Source organism: Magnolia sinica, chromosome 12 (assembly GCF_029962835.1).
Source record: "Magnolia sinica isolate HGM2019 chromosome 12, MsV1, whole genome shotgun sequence".
Classification (NCBI taxonomy): Eukaryota; Viridiplantae; Streptophyta; class Magnoliopsida; order Magnoliales; family Magnoliaceae; genus Magnolia; species Magnolia sinica.
Genome location: NC_080584.1, coordinates 63,369,387 through 63,397,122, shown reverse-complemented (window position 1 = coordinate 63,397,122; position 27,736 = coordinate 63,369,387). Strand labels below are relative to the sequence as shown.

The following is a 27,736-nucleotide window of genomic DNA, read 5'->3' as shown; positions in this document are numbered from 1 at the left end:
ATGGCGAGTATAATCTGCCCTTTGGACAAGGAGTACTCAGATATAATTGCAGCCCTGCACACAACTCCCTCTTTCTCAGGCATTCCATCTCCAACGACACCTTTCTCTTGTATTTTTATTTTCCAAACGCTCCCTCTGTTTTTATACACACCCCTTTTCAATGTGCTTAAAAAATGGGATGCAAGTATATAAAAAGGCAGGTGTAAATATCAATTTGGTTGCCTGTGACATAAGTTGACATTCTCACCCTTATTTTTGATAAAGGACTACTATGACCAGCTTATTACAGAAAGGCGATGTCGTGGTCTTGAAATTAAGCAGAGTGAAGAACATGGAAAGGGTATCTTCTCTTTCTACTCTTTTTATCCACCGTTTGCTTAATACGCCCATCTTTTCTGTTTTTGGTTATACTATGGTAAAGATTTTATACGGTTTTATAACCAAGAGTAGAAATGATGGGTGTGTTTAGCAATAATAGTTGGTGTAGATATTCACTTACTTCTTTTTGCCGTAAATTTTGAATGCCTAACGATGTTTACTCCACATGATAATATGTTGCGAAGAGTGATTATATAATGCTTGATCGAGAGGAACATTGTTTGATTTAATTGGCCCAGAAATGGTACAGGTGCGGCCCACCATCATGTAAACCGAGCCATTTGTAGGTTGGCTTCATGATATAATGTTTCATGCCGTATATCTCAGGGATGGTCCTGAACATATTGTGAAAGAGGAGTTGTTTGCATGTTATCTGCGTGTTTTTGGTTATGAAAAGTAAGACTCGTGGTTTTATAATCCAAGCTATAAAACTCTCCTCAATGAGACAATCCTAACCATTCGATTTGTGGTCCACAAATGGATATTTAAGAAGAGAAATGCAACAATGGTCCACATTCAGCTGATCAAAAGTTCCAAGATTGGTTGCTGGGATATACCGATCTGAGAAATTTTTGGGGAGTAGTCCACTAGCAGCGTGAGGCAATATACCAATTGTCTGGACTGCTGAACTGTGGGTCCCAGTTTTCAGAACTCAAAATCTGTGTATATTGAGCAAACACATAGGCTGTGTATCATATGATTCCTCAGCTCAGGATGCTGAAATTGGCACCAAACTGTAGATGGGTCTCATAAGCCAAAGATCACACTGAACGTATGATCTGAAATATCCAGTCAGCGGCCATCAAGTGTACGGTTAAAATGTAAAATAGCCAGGGGTCTAGTTCAGCAGTATGTGTCCATGTGTCCATTTTGAGGCATGTCCTATCTATAGTTGGGTGCGATTTGGACTGAATTACAGCATGCATGTATATGCTAAGTGTACAATAGCTATGTGCATGCTTATGGATGGTCATGCTTTGCCAGACTATAAACTAATTCATAACATTTCCATTCGTGGATAATATTCTCATGCTTGAAACTGCAAATGCAAGAAATGATGCATCTGCATATGATCTTAGTGTATCACCTAGAATCTGTTCGATGATAGTACCCCATATTTTTATTTTTTTTGTGTACACCCAATATTTTTTATGACATCCAACCCACTTCGGTACAGTATATACTATATAGTACAGTTCTGTTATAGTGTATTGCAGCTGCATTCCAATGCTTTGCTGAAGATTATGGTTTTTTGCAGATTGGGTCTAAAAAGTTTTGTGCTTAATTACTAATGTGTGAGAAAACAGGATAAATTGGAAAAGTTAGAAAAGGCATTACGAATGATGCTAGAAACAATTCGTAGGTCATACTTTGCCTTTTCAATGTTGAGGATTATCTTTTACATGTTGTGATCTATTAGGGTGTGTTTGGATTGACGGGAAACTAGGGAAGGCAAGGAAAAGTACAAGTGTGACATAAGCGGATGGTAAAGTGAGATTGACATTGGGGGAAGGAAAACCTTTGCACCTGTTCGTTTTACTACAGAAACTGTCTGGTTTGAATTTCAATTTTCAAAGGGAAACATTTTTCCTTCCAATTTTACACTAAAAGTGTCACATCATACAGAAACCTCTTTTCCCATCAATTGATATTTTGAAAAAAAAGTTTTACTCCCTTGCTTAGCAAAGGAAATTGATTTCCTTCTCCTTTTATGTTTATCAAACAGAGAAAAATGTCAAATGAAAGCCTTTCCAAAGGAAAAATGAAAAAGAGAGAAAAAAAAAAGGAAATTTCAAATCAAAGGAAAATTATTTGCTTTCTGTCGTATACCCTCAACCCAAACACTCCCTTAGCAAAATCTATTTGCACTGTCTATTCACTTTTATTGTACTTCTCATGAATTGTGATATCTTCAATTTGGATTGGCAACTGCAGCTGTCTATGCAAGCTTGGAATTTAGAGAGGGGGAGTTGGTTTTTAGGGACCAAATGCTTGTTGGTGCTCAACACAGTTCGAATACGGTTGTGCCAATGACCATGTTTTTGCTTTTATCTCTATCTAATCTTTCATTTTTCCATTTTTTCTTTGGAATTTGCAGTTTCTTCATATTCTTGGGCTAGACTTCTATATGGTTTCTCTGTGATTTCTTGATGGCGGTGCCTCATCCACTGTACATGTGGCATACATGGTCACTCGGTTCTAATGAGGACGTATTGTGTCCTGAAATCGCACTTATTGGATATATGTAGCCATCCAATTTGCGGCCAACACATGCCTAAGAGGAAAATGGTCAAATGTCCATATTAATTGGATGTGTGGTTAAGATCAGTCATTCGGTGTGATTTTTGGGCTTTGCTGCACCCACAGTGGGGCTGACTATTTTGGTGGTTGGCATTGAAATACATATATGCCATGTCCCACGTGTATGGTGGATGAGTAACCGCCATCCAACAAGTGTGGAGGTCATGCAGTGGTTTAGCCTCACTCTTCTTAGATTGGCCTCTCATATATACGTATCGCTCACTAATTTCTCATGTTTTGCAGGTTGACTGCCTTGTATGTAGCTACTGTTTTTGTTATATTGGTTCAGTAGAACTTTAGATTGGTAGGAAACTCTATTTGCAATCTCTGGGATTACCAGCAAATACAGAACATGATCATGAGACATCTTCACATTCTTTAGCTTGTCCAGTTGAATTATCGGATGATGAAGATAAGACTCTCATGGCGAACTATGACAGTGTACAGTCATGTTCTTTAAGTAATATGAAGAGCAACAATCTTGTTCCAAAAGAGGTCTTGGAGGCGCTAGTAAATGGTAGCTTGGCTTTGCCTCACTCTAAGCAGTTTACATTGCCTTCGGTCATTCCATGTCCTGGAGGGTGTGAAGAAGAACATTACTGCAGGTGAACAAAGCTAATAAATATGCGCACCTCATGTGCAAATTTTCATTATTGTGTTCAACCCATCATTATAGCCTTGTCCCAACTCCCAACTATTTGGGGTTGGCATTACTATTCCGTTTTGCCAATCATATCCAAAGCAAGAATTCTTATGATTCTTGGAAAAAGTTCTACAATGGGCTGCTCACTGGACATAAATTCTGCTCCTTTAACTGCGCTCGGGTTCAGTTGATGCATGTCACACATTGCTTCTTGGTGAAGTTTCCATTCATGGGATGCATGTGATTGTGAACTTTCACATGCAACTGTCTTTCTTGCCAACATATCACATGTCTATTGTATTCAATCCATGTAATCCTATAAAGACTGATTCTAGTTATAGAGAAATGGAGCCATGTTAACTATAATTACAGGTGTGAGCCATAGCGAAAGCCTAGAAGTCAAGGCCGCAAGAAACTTCTGAGCAAGGGTTTATATTTTAAGTGTATTCAATATAAAATTTGAGTGTTGTTTTTGATAGTTGGCTTCCACAAAGAGATTGTAGCTTTCTGGATTTGTATGAGAATTTGTTATGGTTAAATGTAATTTCTGTTGCTTTACTGTCAGTAAGTTTCTATGGATACTGATGTTATTTCCTACCTTAGTAAATGAAATATAGATGTTGGTAACACAACATGTTTCTGTTCTAGAGTTCTGCTAAAGCTCACATGCACCTGCACACTTCGAAAAGCAGCAAATCATTTCAAAATGGCACTTGTGTGTGACACTGTACCCATGCATCAAGTGGACCACATTGTGTAGATAACCTGGCCTAAAGATGGAGGTGATCCACTAATCACGCAGGTCACACCAACGTTAGCATCAAATAAATTGCCAACAGTGGCCTGCATGATGACTGGACCAGCCTAACATTTGGACCAGGTGGTTGGGCCCATTTGACTACCTACCGACATCCTTTTAGGCTTCTCTTTGCGCTTTTAGAGCCTTCAACTTGAACCAACTCACTTCATACTAGTGCAGTTTTTGGTCTCTGTTGCACATGGCCAAAGCATCTAAGTCGACTTCTCATATTATTTACCCATTAGTTTTACTCCTAAATTCTCTCATCTTTGTTCATCTAATTTTATCCATCCTCTTCTTGCTACTCATTCATCTCATCATTCTCATTTCAGCTACACTCATCTTATGAACATGTTGTTCCTTGATCGCTTAACATTCTCTCCCATAAATCATGACTGGTCTTAAAGCAATCCTATAAAAATTTCCCTTCAATTTTGATTGGGTAAGATTCATTTAATAAATTTTGTAACTAATAAATAGCTGAATATCTAGATCAAGATTGACAAATGAAAGGGATGTGATGATGGTGGTGACAGGGAGTTGGCGGAGATAAAAGCTTGGTTCCAGAAAGTACTGAGTGAGAGTAGGGCAGGATTCAAGAGGAGTTGCAATTTGCTATTCGGGATCCTTGGTAGAAAATTAATGGAAATGGACAGCAATGGTCAGTAAAACAAGGCTGAACATTTGGATGGCCCAGGATCCTCTAATCTGGAAGATCTTTTGGATATCCCCCAAGACTGGGCCTCATCAGATCAACACTCTTGATCATTGATCATTAGCCTGCTTGTACAAAATAGGTGTATTAGGAGTCATTCATGGTGTGACACATCAGGACCCAATAATTTCTACATGGAGGATACACCCCATGACATTGTTTCCCAAATGTAATTTGTCTGAGCTTGGCTACATTCTTTAATTTGGTTTAGTGATTGATGCCTATTTTTCGTTCATTTAATTCTAGGTAGGTAATTTGACATGCTTGTGAGTAATATTGAATTGCCAACCTTTTGTAGCAAATTATGTACTGGAGAGAGCTTAGGAACCTCCCGTCGGGAAGCACTTGTTAAATTTATAGAACATACTAATAGTAAGATGTCAACTCCAATGCACATTCTGCTCGATTAGAATCATGCAGTTCTCATTGGGAACCATTTTAATAAATTTCTTTTTCTCATTTTTGAAGCCACATTTGTGTCCTAATACTTTTTATCCCTTCTAATTATCTTTATATCATTTTCTTTCTTTCCAGGAACGAATGATATTTTCCTCCTTGCTGCCAAGGTACTCATGATATTAATCTATTTTCATTTGTTTGAGATTTTAAGTTTTGCTCAAGAACCTCATGCACTAGCACTTATCATCATCATCTAGCCTTATACCAACTAATCGGGGTCGGCTACATTAATTCTATTCCATCAATCACTCTATCAAGGGCCATAACTTCAGTTAGACCATAGGTCATCAAGTATTTTGTTATTACCTCCACCCATGTCCTTTTGGGCCTTCCCCTTGCCCTCTTTTGAGAGACTTCAACTTGTACCTGCTCACTCCTTTGAACCAGTGCTGTTTGTGATCTCCATTGCATATGACGAAATCATGTAAATCTACTTTCCCTCATCTTATTACCTATTGGTGCTACTTTTAAGTTCCCTTGAATGCGTTCATTTCTAACACTATCTTTCCTCATCTTGCCACTCATCCATCTTAACATCCTCATGTCAACTACTCTCATCCTACGAACATGTCGTTCCTTAACTGCCCAACATTTTGCCCCATAATGTATGGCTGGTCTTATGGCTATCTTATAAAATATTCCTTTCAGTTTGAGTGTTACTGATGATAACATAAAACTCCAAAGGCACATCTCCATTTCTTCCACCTAGCTTGAATTCTATGGGCATCCTTCTCAATTTCCCTACTCTCATGAATTGTTGACCCCAAATGTTGAAAGAGGTCCTTTTGGGAAAGTTTTTGGTTGGCAATCTTAACTATTTGTTGCTTCCATTCCTATTGTTACTAAAATTGCATTCCATATACCAACTAATTTTAAATCCTTCAGATTCTTAAGCGTCTCTCCATAAATCTAGCTTTGTGCTTACACCCTCCCTCATCTTGTTAATCAAACTATGCCTCTTGTAAACAACATAATCCATGGGATCTCTTCTTGGAAATGCTTCACTAACTTATTTGGTTGCTCAATGCAGACCTTGGTGCAAGCGTACAGTAATTGGAAAGTCACTTGTCTATCTACTAGTGTTCCTCACATTTGTTACTGCTCCCTTATACATATCCTCAATCATGTCAATGTATCCTCTTTAAACTCCTTTCTTTCCCCACACCCAGTAGGTTAACTCTCTAATTTTCTTTCAACCAGTTGTCAATTGTGACTAATTTTGAAGTATTTACGAGTATTCGATGAAATGATCATCACATATACTCTAATTTTGAAATTTTGAGTGTAGGTGATCCGATTTGAGAAAAATTCAAAATTTTCCCAATTTCTCCCAAATTGCTTACAATGTTGCACTCCAAACATGAAATCAAAGCATGTATGAGGCCCGATCTACTGATTTGTTAAGTCCTAGTCAATTTTCGGTAAATAAAAATCATTTTTTTATTAAAAATTATTATTATTATTATTATTTACTTTTTCCTTCAACCAGCTGTTAATTCAGACTAATTTGGAAATATTTAGGAGTGTTTGATTAAATGATCATCACATACATTCTAAATGTTATGCATTCAATTTGAATATAGTTGCATTAGTTCAGTCAGACAACACAACTTAGGACCCTATACCAAGAAAACCTTGATGCAGGACATGAAAATTAAATATGATATGCGAGATTTCAGGCTTAAGATCACGTTAGTTTAGAAGCAATTACACAAATTCCATATCCCACATGAAAGTCCAAACATTCAATTAAGGGGAATCTATGCGGGTCTAGGCCTACACATGATAGGGCTGGATCAATAAAAATTATGAACCAAACGTTACTCGAAAATAAGAAATAATCATCCACTCATGCATAGTAATTAGTCCCTAATTCAAGGGAGTCAGAAATTCTAATTTGGGGAACCCTAGGGTAAGAAAAGGGGCATAAAATTGGAGATTTGAGTAATTTAGGGTTAGGTTTAGGGATTTTGGGTGAAAGCGGAGTGAAAGAGAGGAAAGAGACGAACCAAAGAAGTCCTGCACGCGTGTACAACAACAATGGCCCAGATGCACGTGCATGTGATCTCGGCCGCACGTGTGTGGGGCCCACTATTCAGAAAAAGGCCACCTTGGCCCTGGTCGGCCAGGGATAGACTCCAAAACCCTCAAATCTCAGCTCGATCTGATGTACGGTTTGTGTGTGGTGCTCCGTTGAAGTTTCAGTCCTCCTGTGAGGCCAGATTCTGAAATTCTGATGTGGGGAGGAGAATTGCTACAATAGATGATTGATTCAAAGTGTAGATGATGGGGTGAGATGAGAAGAAGGAATGGTAGAAGATGGATAGTGGAGATGACAGTGGATGAGGGCAAATCGGGATAGATGTGGCTTCGTACCACAGTAGTTAACCCTTCGATGAAGGGAGGACTTCACACCCAATTAAGCTTCACAACTCAGAGAGTAGGAAAACGCAGAATTTTTTTTATAAATCTTCAATCTATGAAAAAAACTACAAGGGGTGCCTATGTATAAGAAAAACCTATACCCCAAAAAATCATACCATGTGCGCAATCTATTACTTGGCGATGAAGTAAACTAAAATAAAAAACAAATAGAGAAATTTAAAGCGTTCACGATGTTCTAAATAATAACAATAAGCAAAACCTAAAATATGAAATCAATCCGACGAGTGGGCTACGATCATGAGATCCCATGATGGGCTTTTCTTGACTATCAGGCCCACTTTTTTTTGAACCAAAACTTGTCTTCTAGGTAGGAGGCCCTCCCTGGACGTCGTCATCGAGCCAGATCGATGGTGGGGTCCTCCTTCTGCGTATGTATGTGCGTAGGGGTGGTGGTGTGAGTGCGCGTGTGCGCGTGGTGTCCCCATCAATTCTCCTCGGCTGCGAAGATTTCGCCACTGGCAAAATAGAACTCTTGAACTGCTCCAGGATGTCAGGATCAAGTCTCTGAAGCTCCTTCTCAGTGAGCCACATGCTGTCTGAAGCTGGACATGACTTCCATTTAACCAAGTACTTCTGAAATCCGTCGTCCGACGTTGAAACTATTTGATAGTCTAGAATATCCTTTATTTCCTTTTTGGGTGTGTGAAGGTTAGGTATGGGAGTAGAGGCTGGGAACATGGGTCAGGAAGGATAGGTATGGGAGGTAGAGACTGGAAAGATGGGTCAGGACGGGTAGGTATGAGAGGTAAAGGCTAGAAAAATGGGTTGGGAAGGGTAGGTATGGGATGTAGAAGCTAGGAAAATGGGTCGGGACAAGTAGGCGAAGGGCCAGACAAAGTATTAGTGGTCCCCTAAAAAGTAACTAGATCCTCCATGTTGAATGTGAAACTAATTCCCATAGAAGGTGGAAGATCTACCTCATACGCATTGAGACCGTTTCGTTTTATAATTTTGAAGGGTCCAGCGCTACGCGCGTGTAACTTACGAACGGCCCCCGGAGGGTACCGTTCGGGCCAGATGCGGACTATCACAGAGTCCCCAATATTGAATTCTCTGAAACGTTTATCTTGATTTGTAGAAAATTTGTAATGTTCATTACTAGTAGTGATCTTCTGCCTGATTTCTTGATGCCATGAATGAATGTGATGCGTAAAAGACTCTGCAGGCTCTGACACCCTATGGGACAGTGACATAGGGACAAGATCAATAGGTTTCCCAGGTTTATAAACAGTAACGACTTCATAAGGACTGAGACCTGTGGACCTATTGACAGAACTATTAAACGCAAACTCAGCTATAGGTATTACGGTGTCCCATGTTCTGGTGTGCTCTATATCCCTCCTAGGGGGAGACTCATCCGGTAGATCATCAGAAAAGACATCACATAACTCATCCATTATCGAAATGACCTCAATGGGTAACTCTATACTAGCGTCTGGTGCACTCTCTCCAGCCACAAGGCCACACTTGTCGTACCTCTCAAAATAGTAGTCCTAATGTCTCTCATGGGGTGGGTGCACGGGTGCACACCCATAATTGATTCCTTCACCAACTCCATTCATTGGTCTATCCACCAGGCCACCTGCCTGAGATGAGACATCTACCCCAATGGTGGGGTTTGTCTTGGCAATGGTCTTTAGTCGGGTAATGCGCACATCAAGCTGTTCTAAGTATTGGTCCATTTCCAAGCGTTTAATCATAAACTCCAACTTTTGGGACAACTTGTTTAGTGACTCTTGCAATTGTTCCATGTTTAGTGTAGGGTGCTAACCAAAATTCAGTAATATAGTTGTCAAAATATAAGATTTTTTTTTTTTTTTAAATAAATTTTTAAAAGAAACAAGCTAGTTTCTAAAAACGAAAAATGAAAGTTTTTAAAACAAGTTAGGAAAGTTTTTTTTTTTAAAAAAGCAACCTACTTTCTAAAAACGAAAAAGGAAAGTTTCTAAGAAAATCAAATTAGGAAAGTTTCTATAAAAAATAAATTAGGAAAGTTTCTAAAAAAAACAAATTAAGAAAGTTTCTAAAGAAAAGCAACCTAGTTTCTAAAAACAAAAAAAGGAAAGTTTCTAAAAACAAATTAGGAAAGTTTCTAAAGAAACAAATTTGGAAAGCTTCTAAAAAAAACAAATTAGAAAAGTTTCTAAAAAAACAACCTAGTTTTTAAAGAAAAAGAAAAAGGAAAGTAAACTAGTTTCTAAAAAAGAAAAAGGAAAGTAAACTAGTTTCTAAAAAAGAAAAAGGAAAGGAAATTAGTTTCTAAAAACAGATTAAGAAAGTTTCTAAAAAAAACAGAAAAGGAAAGTTTCTAAACCTAGAAATAGAAAACTAAGTTCTAAAATAATTCAAATAAGGGGATAACAGAAAATTTCAGCAGCTTATGTTAGGGTTTATGGACCTCTAAACAGCCAGGACATAAACAACCAAACCCTAAACATGTAATGAATTCCCCTATAAGAACCCTAGGCTTTGATACCAAATTTGATGCAGGACATGAAAATTAAATATGATATGTGAGATTTCAGGCTTAAGATCACGTTAGTTTAGAAGCAATTACATAAATTCCATATCCCACATGAAAGTCCAAACATTCAATTAAGGAAAATCTATACTGGTCCAGGCCTACACATGATAGGGCTGGATCAATAAAAATTATGAACCAAACGATACTCGAAGATAAGAAATAATCATCCACTCATGCATAGTAATCAGTCCTTAATCCAAGGGAGTCAGAAATTCCAATTCGAGGAACCCTAGGGTAAGAAAAGGGGCATAAAATTGGAGATTTGAGTAATTTAGGGTTAGGTTTAGGGATTTTGGGTGAAAGCGGAGTGAAAGAGAGGAGAGAGACGAACCAGAGAAGTACCGTACCGTGGACAACAACAATGGCCTAGACGCACGTGCATGTGATCTCGGCCGCACGTGTGTGGGGCCCACTATTCAGAAAAAGGACACTTTGGCCCTAGTTGGCCAGGGATAGACTCCAAAACCCTCAAATCTCAGCTCGATCCGATGTACGGTTTGTGCATGGTGCTCCGTCGAAGTTTCAGTCCTCCTGTGGGGCCAGATTCTGAAATTCTGATGTGGGGAGGAGAATTGCTGCAATAGATGATTGATTCGAAGTGTAGATGATGGGGTGAGATGAGAAAAATGGATGGTAGAAGATGGATAGTAGAGATGGCAATGGATGAGGGTAAATCGGGATAGATGTGGCTTCGCACCACGGTAGTTAACCCTTGATGAAGAAAAGACTTCGCACCCAATTAGGCTTCACAACTCAGAGAGTAGGAAAACACAGAATTTTTTTAATTAATCTTCAATCTGTGAAAAAAACTACAAGGGGTGCCTATTTATAATAAAAACCTATACCCCAAAAACTCGCACCATGTGCGCAACCTATTACTTGGCGATGAAGTAAACTAAAATAAAAAGTAAACAGAGAAATCTAAAGCGTTCACGATGTTCTAAATAATAACAATAAGCAAAACCTAAAATTTGAAATCAATCCGACGAGTGGGATACGATCATGAGATCCCACGATGGGCTTTTCTTGACTATCGGGCTCACTTTTTTTTGAACCAAAACTTGTCTTCTAGCTAGGAGGCCCTCCCTGGACGTCGTCATCAAGCCAGATCGATGGTGGGGTCCTGCATATGTACGTGTGTAGGGGTGGTGGTGTGAGTGCGCGTGTGCGCGTGATGTCCCCATCAAACCTATTATGTGTACTTTTTTTTTTTTTAGATGTCATGATTTAAAAGTGTGTATTAAGGTCTTTTTTTTTTTTTTAAAAACAATCCCTGAAGTTTCATTGAAAAATTCAACCATTTTACTAATGTTTCCCCATGTTTTGCAAAAAGTGTGATAAATTATCTAATACAAATGATATATTCCGTGCGATAAGCGATGCGTATCTGTATCCCAAGGATGCGATACGTGTGATACTGATATTTTGAACACTGAACCAACCCATTTTCATATTGTATGACTTGAACTTGGCTTAACCCCAATTCTTCTGTTTGAGTAATGAAACTTGATCCAAACCGTTGATATGAAGATCCCCACTAGGGATCATGTTTTAAATATAGCAAGTAACTGAGCCTTGAGGGAGAGCTGAGTTGGTTTTGTCATGACCTGCTACGACAAACTGATCAAGTCCAATTTGACTCAGTTTTGGTTTGAAACGAGTTGAATGCTAAAATGGGAACATAAACCATGCCATGAATGGTTTACTCTTATAGATTGGAGCCGGGTTGGGTTGAGTGCTGCATGTCCAGGTTGGGCTACAAGTTGTGACTCAACCTGAACCTGATCTGGATTAGAATCAGTTTACAAGAATTCGGTCCAAACCTAACCCAACCCAAGTTAGAATCAGGTTGAGCCTGGCCCGATTTGAAGCCCTGATTAAAGTGCCCTTGGGTACACAGGCGTCTGCTTGTGACAATGATGGGTCGGATTAAGTACTTCTATCATATCACAAATAAATAAGTGAAAGAACCTTTGTATTCTATACAAAGTTGTATTTTTTGAGTGTTCTACATCACAAAGTTTATGCCCAATCATCTGCTGAACTTCCTAACTAAAAGGTTAGCAAAGGAAAAAAAGGTCGGTAAGCATCTCTATACACTATTTATGAGCAATATTTTGTGAACATGTTGTATTCACTTTTTTATTTTCTTCTTCTTCTTTTTTGTTTATTATTTTATTATTTTATTATTATTTTTTGCTTTTCTCAATGTTTTTATGCTCACTCTGATACAAGAAGACGTCCCATACTTTTCTAGCAAAATTATGTAAATTGAAAAAGGATAAGGGTCAAACTAGCATATCACAAATGGAGAAAATTTTATGATATGTATATAGACAGATGGAAGTTAAATGATACCTCTTTCCTGATCATATTTCTTCATTTCCATTTTGTATGTTATTTTATTATTATTTTTTGCTTTTCTCAATGTTTTTATGCTCACTCTGATACAAGAAGACGTCCCATACTTTTCTAGCAAAATTATGTAAATTGAAAAAGGATAAGGGTCAAACTAGCATATCACAAATGGAGAAAATTTTATGATATGTATATAGACAGATGGAAGTTAAATGATACCTCTTTCCTGATCATATTTCTTCATTTCCATTTTGTAGGTTATCTCATTCACGATTTTGAGGTACAAGAAGTTGAAATCATGTCATCAAGACCAAAAACAGCCTACTATGGTAAATGGAGTGGATGATTCCAGATTTCGTCTGCTTTTGGAGGCTTGGAAACCAATCTCAATGGGATTCAAGAGAAGGTGTGTCGTGTTTCTCTGTCATCTTACAATTGATGTAACTTATCAATTTAGTCAAAGCATTTGCCTTATAATGTAAACAACGTAGAGATATTTGTGCATGGATATGTGAGACGTTGTTGAGCTAGGAATCTTATTAAAGTGCTATTGATGGACTTTTTGTTACCTTTGGAAAAAAAAAAAAAAAAAAAAAAAAACTGGACTCCTTGTTGATACATGCATATGCACGAGCTTCCCTAAGGCCAGCATGTATCTCTGCACACAGACATGCATGCAAACCTAGCCTTTTTGTGGGACATCCAAGTTGTACATAGGTGGGCATGTGTTGTTCTGGATATCAGGTGGGTCACACGTGGTAAAACAATGTTCAGCTTGACAAAATTTTCTAATGATCCACATCCACTGCACGTGTGCCCCACCTGATGAATGGACTAGCCTGATTTTTGAGCCTGATCATCTACAAGGGCCCCCCACCTGATGCTTCCCTCCAATGCTCCACAGGCATGAATGACTGTCTGCTGTGTGCGGGCTTAGATAATCTGATGTACATTTTACACATGTAAACTGAAGTTTCAGGGTTTTCCACTAGTAAAATACAGATGATGGACGCACCCTTCTCTAACCTCTTCATGTGAAGAAATGATGAGGGGCAAAAAAATATTTGTCATGTCATTTCTTGAACATTCCCCTTCAAGATTAGATGCAGTTTTGGTGCACCGAAAGCTTGCTTAAGACAGCTTTCGTTCCCTTGATAGGCCTTTTATAAGGACATCCACCAACTGTTCGTTAGATGGACCATGTTGGGACTTTACCTGATCAGCTTCATTCTCCTCTGACAAACGATTATACACTCTCTTCTTTTCAAGATACATTCATTTTTTTTTTTTTCCTTTGATAAAAATCCGATCTTATCTAAATCATGTAAAAAAAAAAAAAAACAAAAAACAGAGATATACAAACCATTAAAAGTAAACAATTAAACATCCATATATTGAATAATTAAACCATTCATTTGGACACACAAGGCTAAAGCAATCTAGCGTCCCTCCATGTTTAATATCTGAGTGTCCGTCAGTGTTGAGAAGCTTACTTAAAATGAATACCATAATCAAGACAAAATTTTGAGAGTGAATTTTCCTTGCAAAAGATATTTTCTAAAAAATTCCTATCCTTTTCTGGTTGTAAAATGACCAACATGGTCCCATGCGGCACCTCATTTTTACAAGGAGCTGCACATAGGTGCCTTGTCCGCTCTTTGGAGTCAAGCACGGCACCTCGCTATGGTTCATGCCTAGGTCCTGCTCAGTCCCATAACTCTTTTGTACATTGGCATCAACACATGTTCTGCGCCATTTTTATGCTTATACCTTCTCATGTTGCATTGAATTATATGAAACAGCATAATTTCCCTTGTATTTACCTAGTCAATAATTTTAAGGTGTTATGGTTCCATTGATGCATATCATTAAGTTTTGAGTATCATAAGTTATCAGTTATTATGGATGTTACTCTTAATTCATATATTTCCTTTTTCATTGCATTTTCATGTTGCTTTGTTGTGGGAGTAGAAGATTATTGCTAAAACAAATTAAGACAAGTATTTATAATATGCCTGTAGGTGGTGGGACTGCATTGCTTTGCCAGATGATGTTGATTGTCATGATGAAACATCATTTAGACAGCAAATAAAGGAACTTGCATTCACGGTACGCTCTCCGGCAACTGGTGTCGTGCATGGACCATCATTTTTGGTTAGATTTCTAGTGTTGCATCCCTCCTAACAGTATTGATTCTTCAGGACCTTTAAGTTGAAAATTGCACTAGTATCTTTCTCATAATCACTTGGAGAGCCCATTAGTCTCAATGGAAAACTGTGTACACAATATACAGAAATAAATATTTTATAATCTGATCTTTTTAGTTCTTCGCATGATTGAGCATCAGTAGGTTCAGTTTATTGTTATTATTTTATTTATTTATTTATTTTTGACTTGAGTTGAAACCAGCAAAGTATCTTACGTATAGGCTCAAGAAAAAAAAAACGGACATCTATGTTTCTTGGGCATGGTTTTTTGGACTGGTACAGATCTTGTGTAGATGTGTTTTACACCTAAATCACAGGGTAGATAAGAACTAATAAATATACATTAATATTTTGTTTCTTTATCATTAAAATATTTTATTAATTTTGATGTGTTTTAGGTTTGTCTCTCTCATGTTCGGGATCCATTACTGTGCATGTCCATGTACACATGAACACAAAGCTAATGATGCGTACCTGTTAACCAAAAGATGGAATGTTATTGTTCAAACCATGGAAGCTCTTTGATTCTCCTGCAAGAACTGCTGCTCTGATAAAATGACTTGAGCTTCCATGAAGCCACAAGGAGAAATCTTGTAATTTAAATGATATGTCTGTTCTAACTCTCTGCTAGCCGATTTTGTTGAGGGTGTGAGGGCATGAGTAGAGGTACACCATTTATGCAGGACAATTAACCTCTTGCTCTAAAAGCTCGAACTGATAGAGCATGGTGAATTAATCCTTTTATCTCATAGCTTGGGTTCCACATCCATGGGTTAGGTCCTCGGCCGAACCCTCCTCGTGGGCCCAAATCACATGGGTTTCACCCCCTCCTGGGCTCCAAATCAAATGGGTTCCGCCTTACATGAGCCACCCGCTTCACACGGGCCTCTTACCCCGAGTGTGTCCTCGTATCCCATAAGCCACCCCACTCGAGCCCGGTATGAAAATACCCCTGCAGTAATCACCCCCGGTGAGGAGTCTTGAACGTGAGACGTCCTGCTCTGATACTAATTTGATGTAGGACAATTAACCACTTGCTCTAAAAGTTTGAACTTTTAGAGCAAGTGGTTAATTGTCCTGCATCAACCATCCTCCCTCTCCGAAGTTATGACTGAAACTTGATGCACTAATAGTTCTCCTTGAGTATAAATGTATCACTTCTGCTGTTTTTATTCAAACTAAGTTTTATTGTTATGCAGATTGCATTGATGTTCCACAAATCTTTTTTCTTTAAAGTATTTTTACCTAAGCAACCCTACTGAACATCAGCAAAGTAATGTGACACAAACCAGCACTCTAAGCAGCAACTGAAGTAGAAACCCCTACAACAAAACCTACAGGATGAAATGTAGCAATAGCAATGACAGGGCTCTATTGCACATTGCTTTGTACAGGAAATTCGTTGCTAGTGGGGTAATCTCATCTTATTTGAATAGAATTTGTTGTCCATAAAAAAGAAAAGAATTTTTGTTATCATTAAAAGAAAATTGGTGGGTGCCCCAAGTTGCAACTCTCATAGAGTTGTTTACACTATCAGATACAGTATTGGATGTAACCTAAGATAACCATACTTAGATTAACTAAACACTCTATAGTAACTGATGGCTAACAGGACCTACACATGGTGCCACAATGTCTAAGAGAACTCGACCGTCTTATTTCACTAGATGATGATGGAACAAGGAGATAGTACTAGAATAAGGTCCTCCCAGAAATGTCAAATAGAAGACTCTTTGCACTCTGGGCCCCTTTCTATTTTTCACCTTTTACTTTTATGTCCCATGTTCTAACATAGAGATGATAAGTTATGAATGGTGAGTTCAGGTTCCAAACAAGAAAAAGGAGAATGATAATAAAGTTATGATTGAGTTTATATGAGTAAATAAAATGTTCATTATTTGCTTCGCACTCATTAGGGTTCTATATATTAATTAGATGGATAGATTGAAAAAAAAAACAACCATATTTTGGATTGTTGTAATGCTTGTTAATGTTGATTATCATAAACGTCAGAGCTGGTATTGCCTTATCATCATCATATGAGCATGTGATTCATTCTAAGGTATTAACCTGTACTGTCACTATCATTATATACTATGACTACTCAATTTTGAGTCCTGCCCTCCCCATTTATGTGTGCAAGATCCAGAATGTCTATCAAGTAGGCACTGATGCATGTCTTGTGGCCTGAAAGTTAGTCTGATCTGGACCAGTGAGTGACATTTATGCATCAATTGTTAGATGTCAATCAACCCTTTTAATGCAGGCCTGAATGTGCTAAATCCATGAAACAACTGGATGCGGTTAAGATTCCAGTCCTAGTGAGCAACTCAAGCAATGGGACACGGAATCCTCCAAAATTGGGCGATCCATGATTGACTCAATTGAAGATTGGATCCGATCTTAAGAACAAGAGAAGGGAAATCCATCCTTCATGTTTTGTCCTCTTTCTCGCAAGAGAAATAAATTTCATTTCATTAGCAAAAAGTCTCCCCTTATATTACATTAGATGTATATATACTAAGCCCTAGCAACTAGCAATCTAGACCATTGATCAATCCCTTAGCTTCTATTTTCAACTGTAAAATGATCAAAAATGATCAAAACATAGCAACAGTCGTTAACTACACACTTATTCCTGAAGTAGAGAAGCAAAACATGCAAGCTTGTCTCGAAACAAAAGACTTTCTGATGGGTGGGAAATGGATTTCCGCCAACTGGTAATGGTTTCCAGAACACTGTTTGGTAGAAATGAGGATTCCTGCCAACTGGTAATGGTTTCCAAAACATCTCAGGCTGGCAAAAGACAATTTCCACCTGTTTTCATTGTGTTAATTGATCAACAATTTTCTTCCATCCGGGCTTGATCCTGGGACCTATTGTTTATGGGCCCACTTGAATGGTGTTTTCTTCAAGATTTCTGGTGATCTAAATGTCTCAGTGCCCGTGGGGCTTGCAAGCGAGGTCCTTTGCTATCTTTATGAGTCGAATACGATGATCCTCAAGTGAAGCTGCGAAAACTCGACACTTCATGGACCATGATCATGGTCTGCTTGGTGACACATGGTGTGGTGAGGGATGTGTTGCATCAGTCTCCTCCTGTTGTGAAGAACTTGTCCTGGGGTAAGCTTTATGTCTGTGAATGCTATCTGCCTAACTTGAGTGCATTGTCGCTCATGGGTACCCTGGGAGGTAATTGAAATTACTTCATTATGTCTTCCTGCAACTCATCTACCAAGGGGCCATAAAAATCATTTCCATTGTCATTGATTTCATGAATGCAGACCAATGCTAGCATCTTGTTAGCCTGGACCATCGCAATCACCATATATTCATCTGAGTAGGCAATAGTGGGAGCCGTTAGATCCAATTGCCAATAGTTACTGAAGTTTACACACTTCTTCTGGCTATTTGTCAAAGAATGGATCTCTGTCTTGATACTTCTCTGGTTCCTTGTCGTAGGCCAAATCTCCAATGGAGTCTGGTTACTCGTTCGGCACCTCATTGAAGATTGGAGCTTTGTCCAAATCCAACTATCTCACATGTGCATAAGGCATAACTTCATAGAAGAGATGCTCAAAAGCCATAGGGAATTTGGTGACGATCAAGTGGTTGGAGTCTTCCACCTGATTACGTGTGTAAATCAATGGACTACACGTGGGTTGCGAGCTATTAGATTTGTGTTATCTACTTGGCTTATAGTGTTTTAAGTTCCATGTGTTGAGTCAATTGTTTGATTTGTTATTGGAGGCCTCCAATTTCCGTTTTTCGTGTCTTCGGTATGTTGTCCACGGCCTTGGTCATGTAGAGCCATGAAGGATGTATGAACAAATTTGCAAAATCTGTTGGGCTGATTGGATGTTTAGTTGGTTGGATGTGGTTGAGGTGATTTTTGGTGATGGACAGGTAATGTTTGTGATGGGGTTTATGGCTGGGATTCGGATGGTATGGCAACTTGTTGTGGAAGGAAATGGAAATAGAAAGGAAGATTGTAGGGAGAGGTTACTTCGATCATTCAATTTGTCGAACACGTAGTGTTTGAAGCTAAACCGCCCGTCCTAAAGAACTTTGTCGATGTTCGAGTAATCTGTCGAACATATGCAGATTGTAGTTGCAACTAACTCCTTAGAGCCTAGATGTGGATCCAACAATGTTATTGAAATCAAGGTATACAAAAACTGTTACGTAACGGTAACAACCATAAAAATTACGTGTTACGGGGCTGAACCAGCCATAGCGGCCATTACAGAAAAAATTGCCTATAACGGCCCTGTAACTGTAACGGACCCATAACGGTCGAGAAACATGTTTTTTTTTTTTTTTCAAAATAAAAAATAAAAAATAAAAAATGCCATAATGGCTGTTATGGCCTGTATCGTAACAGTAACGACAGTGGCTGTTACGGCCACCGTTACTGTTATTGGTTGAAATTGATGTGCACAACTACAATTCACCGAACCTTCGTAGAAATTTGCATGGATCAAGCAATCATCGAACAATTGGTGTGTGTATCTACAATTACCAAACAGTTGTAGAAAATTGCATTGATCTCCAACTCGTTGATCCGACAATTGCAATTGTCTCCTTCCCGAAGAATGTACCCTGCTCTGTTACCAACTTAAGCAAGCCCAGTAGCACCAAATTCACGACGCAATTGGCTATGGGTTGAGGATTCCAAGCTAGCGAGGAGCTTGAGCATGGGTAATCTGAAACCTCTGAAATTGGGGATCCAAGAGCGACTCAAGCTGATTGTTAAAAACTTGGCATATGTATGTGCAACTGCCTAACCTTTGTATGAGCTTGCATTCATCTCCCAGCTCGTTGATCCGACTCACTGAATTGTAATTGTTTTCCTTTTGGTGAATTGTGCCATATGATGCCAGGTAACATAGGCCAGGTTGTCGAATTCCAAACACTACCTGATACGGTTGAGAATACTGCTCTCAATGAGGACTCAAGAATGGAAATATGAAATCTTCCAAAATTGGGTGATATGCAAAGACTCAATGAAGATCAAAGGGTCTATTCAGAGTATCGATATTGTTACATGTATCGATGACTGAGGGAACATTGGGAAAAGGAGGATTTTTTCAATGACATCTCAAGAGATGTCAAAAGATACATGTTTACACATTTAGGTATCAAAATATTGCAGAAAATAAATATACATAATAAGTTTCCTTTTTATAAGGCCCTAAACAAGTGCTGTTGGAAAAAAAAAAACAATGCAGTTATATGATATATTCAAAATGAGTTCATATTGTTCAAACCATACAATGCAAGTGATAAAACATGAGCAATACGTCCAGAAATCAAAGAGAATGAAAGCAATACCTTTGCCTCAAACCCACATGGAGTTACAAGGCGGTTCATGGTCATTAGCTCTGTCCCCACATACATGATATATCCATGCATCCATTGTTGGAGTTATGTGTGCCCTTTCAAGCCAATTTGACTCATTCGATCGTTTTGATGTTTGGAATTTGGTCATTAGTGACCTCTTTTGGTGAATGGAACAGGTTCACTAGTGATCTACTTTATTATGTGCTTTATTGTTAATTTTAATTGGAAACTCGGGCAAATTAATGGGCTGTAAGGATTTCTCCTGAAATTCCTTTACCTTTGGGTAAAGAATGCAAGGGACACAACAGCCCAGATTGGCTAGTGGAGATTGATGTTCAATACACTTGAGTACCCATAATTCTCCACAACCATCTCAGTGGGGGAAGGCAACCCCTGGTCAGTTTTATGGTCATCCCATGTGATATTAGCCAATGACGAAACGGGATGGATTTATCTTCACCATCTACATTTGGTTGTTGTTGTCCTTCATAGACAATAGTACAGGTCATTTATTTATTGAGATCTAGTTCTAGACTCGATTGAATATCTACATTGGATGGATCGTGTGAAGTCTCCTTACCAAGAGAACCCATCATGTTTGGACTGGAGCAACTTAATCGTGCACTAACCTGGACTTGTCCTCATACTTGAGATTACAAAGGACTTCAGGGGTCTTAATATAGGTCTTTGATACACCTTTGATTTCACATAGTGGTTGGCACATGCGATATTGGGTTCTCATGTTAAGATTTAGGTGAGGCTTGATGTACTTTAAAAAAGAATCCACTTGTTGCCTAGGATTAAGTTTAGTAGCTAGACCTACCTCTTGGATGCTCCATCAAGCTTAAAATAGCTGGCCAACACCGTCATATGTTTTTCAAATGTTTTTAGATGAATTTTAACCATTGGATTGTTTGTTTTCATTATAGATATGTCTTTATCAAGCTTGATGGAAATCAAATGGTAAGATCGTTTGATATCTAAGTTAGAGCCTTCATTGGGTTTTTGAAGGCTTAGATTGGATGCCACAGTTAGGTGGAAGGACATCGGTCTGTTTGGGTGTGTGGAATGGGCAGGATGATGGATTTTTGATGTTGTAGGGCATATTGAAATTTGTAGGGAGGCCTAGTATGATAACAGTTGCAAAAATGGATGAGTATTGCTTCTCCGGAAAATGGGGTTTTGATTGTTTTTTTTGTTTGTTTTTGTTTTTGTTTTTGTTTTTGTTTTTTTTTTTTTTTTTTTTTTTTTTTTTTTGTGGAATTTTCAGGAGGTACCAGTGTTGTCTGAGTATTGTCAATATGTATCGCATAGATCAATGGTTCAAGGGAACATTATAAAGAATTTTTGACGATAAATGGCTAAATATCGTGCAACACGGTGAATTTTATAATTCCTCTTCTTTATCATATCGGATACATATGATACTGATAATATTGGTAGATTTATTGATACTGCAAAAAAATTGCTCCCAGGTTGAATAGGATGACCCTCAAGTGAAGCTGCAAAAACCCAGTACTTTGTGGCCATTATCTTGGTCTGCTCTATGATACATTGTGTGACAACGGTTGATCCCAATACCTCTGCATCATGTTTTAAACTGTATTTGTTCTTGTACAAATGTTCCATATAACGACCAGACAGCCTGATTTTGGGCCACAATACATAGACAACGGGGCCCAGCTGAGGATTAATCCGGATCTCACATGCATGTGGTGCATTTGGATACATGACTGAGTTGGACTAGGAATCCTACTCTCTCAAGTAGGCTTGTACTCTCTTTAAGTAGGCTTATAGTTCTCATCGTAGTTATAATTGGAGTTATGTAGATTATTTTATTTTATTTTATTTTAAATCTTTTGTTCTAAGGATTCAATTTAATTTTGCAGTCGCTGCAGCTTCTCAAGGAAGCCATCTTTGACAAAGAGTATGCGCCATGTATCCTTTTATGTTTACAAGTTAGCGGCTCTCTGTTTATTGTGTGCAAAAGTGAATATCTTATTCATCAGGTGGGTTTCATCTATCAGACTCCTTGACTCTGCTAAAGTATTTTCACTTGAAATTTATGGGCATATTATTGGCATGTTTGAGCTAAACAATCTGTAAGTTATGGCATTTCTGCAAGAATTATTATCATGCTTCCTTTTCTGTTTTCATTTATATTCATGTCGTAGTCTTCTTTTTAATAATAGCGTGCATTAAAAGGGACATCTGGGGGTGTGTTTTGGTGGGAAACCATTCTCAACTGGTTTGCTGCGCTTTGGAAAGCATCCTAAATTATCGGCTTGGGGCTGCATGTCTCCTAATGCCAAGATTGTCTCCTGATTGCTGAGAAACCAGTTCTGAATGGTCTCTCATGTAAATGAGTGCTATCCTTTATCTTGTAAAATATATTAATGGCTGGTTTCATGTGGTGGCATTAATTGAATCAAATACAGCAGCCCTAACTGTTTCATTACGAGTGGGAGAAGGAAGGGAATGGATTGAAGAAAGATGGCCTTTCAATGAATTTCCACTTTGGTGCTGGACTTCTTGGAGAGACCAAACATCTGACCTTTTCTGATTCAAATCCTTTCAGATGGAAAATCAGAAAAAGGTTGGGATACTCCATTCCGAACCAACTCTATTGGTTGTCCTCACATACAAAATTCCTTGACAACAGCTTTGTTATTTGTGTAGTGATTTGGTTGTAGCATCACCTGTGGAGGATTATTTTATATACATTGATGATCTCCCATATCCTGATAAGGTTAGTGCAATTCTCCCACCACTTGTTCTGTGATTTCCATAAGACTGCTCATTGAAGATATGCCAGTGTTGTTTCTGCCCTTTTCCTAGGATTATAACATCATATCTTGTAGGAAGAAGCTGAAAAAGTTACACGGCCCTTTCTAGATGCTCTTGGTGATGATTATTCAGTTTGTTGTCAAGGTATGGCTTAGAATTTCAATCCTTCTATGAGTAAATTCCATCCTTGTTGGCATATTTGAAATTTTATTAGGGTTCTTAATGAGAAGTTGGGGTTCTCTGTCTTGGAGTTGGTTGTGTGAATAAAAGTAGGGTACCTTGTTTGCTTCTATATGATCCAATTCACAAAGTTACCAGTTGATTTATTTAAAAAATGGGTAATTTCCTATTTGGCTTGTGAATCGAAATGAACCAACAAAATGAGCACCGAAAAAGGCAAATAGAGATTGGATTAGAAAGTTTATCAACTGTACTTTTGGAGTTGTGCTCAATATGAATTTGTCTAATGTCAAAACATTTTTTTTTAAAATTTTTTTATTTTATTATAAATATTGTCAAAACATATATCCAAGCAGTATTCGAATTATGGATCACACTCCAGACTCATGTTCCCTGCTTCATAACTGTTTAGAATAGCTAATGTTACGATACAGACCTTTCCCTGCATGGTCACCCAAACATGTTGCCTCTTCATTTCATGCTTTGTGCAATTATGATCGAAATTTAGCTTTCCAAATGGACTTTTGGAAAATCTTAGACACCTTGACATCCTCTCATTTCCAATATTTTGCTTATTGTTCATAGTTCCTATCATTACTCTTTGCAAAATAAGCTAGTTGCTGGTTATTTCAGATCTTCAACTTTTCAGTTTATTATATCCTTTTGCCTTAAGATTTTATATCCTTCTCAAGTGTTTGTGTCCCTTATTATGTTTCAGGCACCGCATTCTTTCCCATACAAAGTTGTATGAATCATTCTTGCTATCCAAATGCCAAAGCATTCAAAAGAGATGAGGTAATCATTGAATTTTGGTGTTTTTTTTACAGGGAGCCAAACATCCACCACATTTGGCTGTTAAGGGAATCGATATGTACACTTACCCTGTTTGATAGAGGCATCCTCTTTCTACTTTCATTAGTAGTGTAGTACAACTTTGCAGTATTGTACTAAAAAAGTAGAAAGACAGGGTGAATGGATAAAAATAGCGCTCCCTTTAACTTGTTCAGTAGATTCAGTCTTATAATACCACAATTAGTAGCTCTTGTCATGGCTATCGATGAGTCTTTTACTTTTTCACCTTAATCATATAGAATGGCTGATTCTCACTATCAGGATAGAGATGGCCAAGCAACAATAATAGCTCTGCGGCCATCTTGAAAGGAGAAGAGGTATTCACTTTCAGCCATGGCATCTGGTTCTGATTCAAGCTTTCATTTATAATTACAAAAAACCCTCTTCCTGGCTCCTGGATGACTAAGAGGAATTATATGCTCTTGATGCAATAGGACACGAACAATATCCTGGTGCTCCATTTTGTTCCTGACTTTTGTGCTGTTGGAACCCAAATTTAGATCCCATTATCCAACAATAAATAACTCTTGGATCAGTGGCCAACGAACAAATGGACGGGGAGAATTATGGATCAGAGGCCCTTTTTTTTTTTTTTTTTTTTTTTGTGGAGCCCGCCCAAATGTTTGTACATCCTGTTATCATATCAACAAAGCTACAAGTGGTGTGCCCCCACCTTTTTGTTATAAAAAAAATGGTGGGATGGATATATGCATTTGACCTGGAAAACTTTCGGGGCATTCTCCATCCATGGTGGGGAACATCATGCCAATGGTCTGGATCATTGGCACGAGTCCTACTTGTACAAATTAGATGCATCTAGTCACTATGCACATTAGTGCTTCAGGACCTTGTAGTTCCTTGAGGAATGATCTTTCATGTCTTTGGACAATCTTAGTTGTTGGGGATAAAAACATGAGCAAACACAATATTTGATTCTCACATGCTTGCAGATTACAATTTCGTGCATTGATGAGGACCTTCGGTACAAAGAGAGACAAGCTTTACTTGTGGATTATGGTTTCAGATGTAGGTGCCCTAAGTGCCTTGAAGAAGAGGCCTAGATCTTCTGCCTCCCATCAAGAGATTTTGGAGTCTTAGGACAGTACATTTTGGGTCTTGGTACATGTGGGCTCGTGTTTTCTCAATCAAAATGATGTAATTGATAGGTTCCACCATAGATGGTGGATGTCCTATTTGCAGTTTCCATCTTATAAGGTGACTGCCGCTTGTCATTTGGACTTTATTGGGCACCATTGCTGCAATGGCATATGTAGGTGCCTGCCTTGCATTTTTTTTTTCTTGAATCGTGAATCACAACCTTAGATCTACATTGTTTTGGCACCAATGTTCAATCGCCCATAGAAGGACATGCATATTTGTACTGTAATTTAATTATAGAATGTTTATATATTTTTGATAAAATTATTTATATAAGGCATTAACAGGAGATGTTCTCATGAAAAATTATGCAGCCTTTCTTGAATGAGTACATCTTCAATAGATGAATGCATATTAGATCTACTTATTTTGTTGAATGTACTTCTGCTTAAATATTGACCCCTTGTTTGGATGTACTTGGTTCCATTGTTCTTCAAATACTGATGTCATGTTTCGGTTTGTTCTTCACTTTTGATGCGATGCTTAGGTATATTTTGGAGTCAAACTCTTTTTCCATGGGCAAATAGAAAGGGTGGTAAAACCCAAGATATGGGTGTCTTCTATTTGCTTCTCCAGGATACATATGAACAAAGAGTAATGATCCAGTGGGCTGTGTATGGAAACCTTCCCATGTATATAATTGCATCGGGACTCGTTGACATTCACATCACCAATCTGAACTGTCTGTTAGGTCCAGTTCCATCTTCTGCTATTGGGCAAAAATCACAGCAGTTAGTTGGTTCTAAACATTAGTGACTGTGCCTGTCATTCAACAACAATCTTCTACATCCATTTTTCATGCCACTAACTGAATGGTTTAGATAATCTAATCGGTAAGATTTTTTTTTTCAAGACAGTCTACGAAGAGTGCACTGGACCTAATGGATGGTCCGGATAGGTGATGTAGATGATAGGGTTCAAATGAATCTATGTTCATGGAAATGGTCCGATCCACTTAACCCATGGGATCATTATTCATGAACAAATCTTTCTTTGTTCAAATTAATTCAACTCGTGTGACAACTTGTGAAGTAGCTTGTTCATTATTGACCCTTGGTTAAGCTCAACATCATTATTGATACCATGCTCAATTTTGGAACTAATGTTAAAATAAAGATTGAGATATTTTAGGCCTTGAGTAATACGAGAAGATTGAGTTGTGAAATTATATATTTGTCAAAGGGCATGAAAGGTATATTTGTCAAAGAGCATGGAAGGTATAAACAATGTTGTCAAATCACATATGCGATCGCATGCTGTTCGCATATACAATTGCATAATTGCTTTTTCTTCTCTTCTTAAAAAAAAAAATCTGAAAAAAGAATTTTTTATATATATTATTATTATTATAAAAAGTTAGGAAGAAATTGCCTGATTGGTAAAAGTGATTGGATGGCATATTTTACTTATTTCATTCTAGTTTGAATGTAAATTGCCTAATTAGTAAAAGCAGTGTTTGAAATATCGATATTATCGGCCGATATATCAGCTGATATTATCGTTATCGCACCGCTGCAAGACGATAAACCCCCGATAACCTCCGGAAGATAGAAAAAAAATTTCAAATTTAGATGTCGGCTGATATATTGTCGATATCGCACCATAAAAATCGGATCCAGGTTGTGGAGTATAAAAAAAAAAAAATTGAATTAGAAAAAACGAAAAAGAAATCGGAGAGTACCTGGTTGTAGCGGTGATCGGAGGTGGGCTATTCGACAGGTAAGTAGGATTTTCTTGCCATTTTCTTTAACTTCTCTCTTTCTCGGAGATTTTGGCGAGGAATCAGGCCGGATTGAACGAGATTTGAGGGGAAGAGCCTTGCGTGCGTGAAAGAATTAGATCGAACTGCATGGATGGTGGTGAAAATGGAGAGGGAAAGTGAAAGAGGGGCGGGATGGGGAAATTGGATTGTGTATGAGTTACTCAGTACGCTCTTATCGTACTGAGTAAACTCTGTAGGGCCCATTGTGCAGTTTTTTAGTTCATCCACACCGTCCATCCGTTTTTCCAGATCATTTTAGGGGTTGAGCCCAAAAATAAAGTATATCAAAATCTCAAGTAGACCGTACAAAAGGAAACAGTGGAAGTATTGATTTCCACTGTTGAAATATTTATAAGGCCCCCAATGATGTTTATTTGTCATCCAAACTGTTCATAATATCACAAAGACATGGATGAATGGAAAAAACAAATATCGTCTTGATCTAAAACTTCTGTGGGCCCCAAGAACTTTTCAACGGTAGACTTCAATCCAAACTGTTTCAGGTGGTGTGGTCCACTTGAGCTTTGGATATGATTAATTTTTCTTTTAAAGCCCTGAAATTATATGATAAAACGGATGGACGGATTTGATAAAATGTGTGAATGACAGTGGGCTCCACAGTTTACTCAATACACAGTGCACAATCTGCTTCCGCGGATGGCTTGTCATGGTGCGTTACTCAGTACGCTCTTATCGTACTCAGTAAACTCACTTGGGCCCACCTTTAATGTATGTGGTCCATCCACGGTGTCTATCCGTTTTCCCATCTAATTTAAGGGTTGATCCCAAATTTTATAAAAATCTAAGATCATACCATAGGAAGGA

The 27,736-nt window shown here is 38.1% G+C and overlaps 1 pseudogene; it reads left to right on the top strand.

Moving 5' to 3' along the window:
• Positions 1-25,502, top strand: LOC131220152 (histone-lysine N-methyltransferase ATXR2-like; annotated as a pseudogene).
• The last annotated feature ends 2,234 nt before the right edge of the window (positions 25,503-27,736 follow it).